Source organism: Vigna unguiculata, chromosome 4 (assembly GCF_004118075.2).
Source record: "Vigna unguiculata cultivar IT97K-499-35 chromosome 4, ASM411807v1, whole genome shotgun sequence".
Classification (NCBI taxonomy): Eukaryota; Viridiplantae; Streptophyta; class Magnoliopsida; order Fabales; family Fabaceae; genus Vigna; species Vigna unguiculata.
The window spans coordinates 12,519,121-12,521,417 of NC_040282.1; the positions used below are offsets into that span (position 1 = coordinate 12,519,121).

General features: G+C 31.3%; 1 non-coding gene across 1 annotated transcript; it reads left to right on the top strand.

The window, feature by feature from the left end:
* Positions 1 to 413: 413 nt before the first annotated feature.
* TRNAA-AGC lies at positions 414 to 486 on the top strand. The gene has a single exon. It is a non-coding gene; the product is annotated as a tRNA-Ala (tRNA).
* Positions 487 to 2,297: the final 1,811 nt, after the last annotated feature.

Sequence of the window (2,297 nt, forward strand, 5' to 3'; positions counted from 1 at the left end):
AGAAAATGAGAAAGTGAGAGATATTGATAACACAAGTTATGTTTTCAGAAGAGCAAAAATGGATCTATTTATAGACCGTTTGGAATAACTCACCGTTCCTTGGCTTGCGAAAAGGGCACCAAATCTTAGGGCTAAAGGTGAGCAACATTCTATAGAAAAAGAAATGCCACGACTATGAGAACTGGGAAAGATGGAAAATACTAATAAGGTAAAGTCATCAAGAAATAAATGCATAAGGGGACAATTTAAAATAAAATTTTAAAAAATGAATATTTGTTTGTATTTTGAAAAGTTAAATAAGTAAAATTTTGTAATCATCTTTTACAAGATGATCGAATCAAATAATAAACCCTAAACCCTAAACCCTAAACCCTAAACCCTAAACCCTAAACCCTAAACCCTAAACATTGAATGGGGATGTAGCTCAAATGGTAGAGCGCTCGCTTAGCATGTGAGAGGTACGGGGATCGATACCCCGCATTTCCAAATGTAAATATACTTTTTCCCATATTTTGTATTTTTTTCAACAGTACTACACTTTTATTCCTAGTAGTTCTTACTCGTACTGTTTTTTGTAATTCATGGAAGAACATTTTGAAACTCAATGTCACTACTCAAGACAACAATTCTCCTTCCCAAACCTTATGTCACTACTCAAGACAACAATTCTCCTTCCCAAACCTTATGTCACCACTGCCCTCAACTCTACTCCTCCATAATATTTATTGTTATCATTGTATTGCTCTTATCAAAGTAATTTGTGTTGGGTTTTTGAGTAAATTTTGTTACTAGTAATCTTGTATACTTTTCTACGAATTCATTAGAGTAATACTAATCTTGCTTACAGTAGTACTGTGAGATAGAGTTATCAACTCTTGTATTGTGTTTTCTGCCTCCTCCATTGGTTTCATGTTGTCCAATATGTCCATATGTAATCTGAAATGATTTTGATTATTTGAGAAATCAACACAATCAGTTAGCATAATCTTTTCATAACCCAAGATTTAAAAGCATGTAAACGCACCTTGAGAAATATCATTCTAGGTTATGCCACTGAACATAGTTACTTGTCAACAATTGATAAGATTTGGGTTGATTAAGCAAAGCATGTATGTGCAAACAATCTTACCAATTGTCGCAACCTAAATTGCAACAAGACGACGAATCAAAAAGAAATTGGTTTGCAAAATGATATTTGGAGTCGCCACCATAGTTTATTTTGGAAAACTATGGAAAACCATAAAAATAAAATAAAATCCATGAAAACTAGATTTTGGGTTCGGGAATCGGTTACACATAGGGAAGTTATTAGCACCCTACAACGTTCATCCAAAGGCGGTACCTTTAATTAAATTTGCAAAAGAGATGTGTTTATTTTATAATATTTATTTTCCCAGAAATAGGAAATAAGAAATTATTGAACATACATAATTTTCGATTTAAAAGGACCCAACAAGGATTAACCTTGGTTCTACGTATTCTCATTAAAAATGAGAAATCAGGGCTACCTAGTTCTTTATAAAAAAGGTTTGATTAAATTACTTAATTTTTGAAAGTTGTCTTTTGACATTTTTGAAAAATGAGTGTCATGCGACGCGTGCGGCCGGGTTGATACCAAAAACATATTTTATATTTATATTTTTAAAAAGGAGTGTTGTGTGACGCAAACAATCGATTAGACACCAAACACTTCTATAATTTTTATATTTTGAAAAGGAGTGTTGTGTGACGCGAATGATCGATTAGACAAAAAAACTATTCTATGATTTTTATATTTTGAAAAGGAGTGTCATGTCACGCGAGCGGTCGATTAGACACGAAAACAATTTTTATAATTTTTGTATTTTAAAAGGAAGTGTCGTGCGACGCGACCGATCGATTAGACACCAAAATTATTTTTATAATTTTACTATTTTAAAAAGGAGTGTCATGCGACGCGAGCGGTTGATTAGATACCAAAATAATTTTTATAATTTTTTATTTTAATAAGAAGTATCGTGCGACTCGAATGGTCGATTAGACACTAAAAGAAAAAATAAAGAAAATAATTTTGAATTTTTATTTATTCTTATTTTTATCATTTTTGAAAACTATTTTAATTTTTATTTCAATGTAAAATATTTTTATTATTTTTGAAAATGATGTGATTGAAATGTGAGATTTAATTAGAAAAAAGGTAAAGTTGGAAATAGAAAATGAGAGTGCGTAAGTGAATATGTGGGTGCAATGAGAAATACTATACACGGGAATGGGATGTATAAAGAGAAATATGTGATGCATAAAGTAAACACATCCTA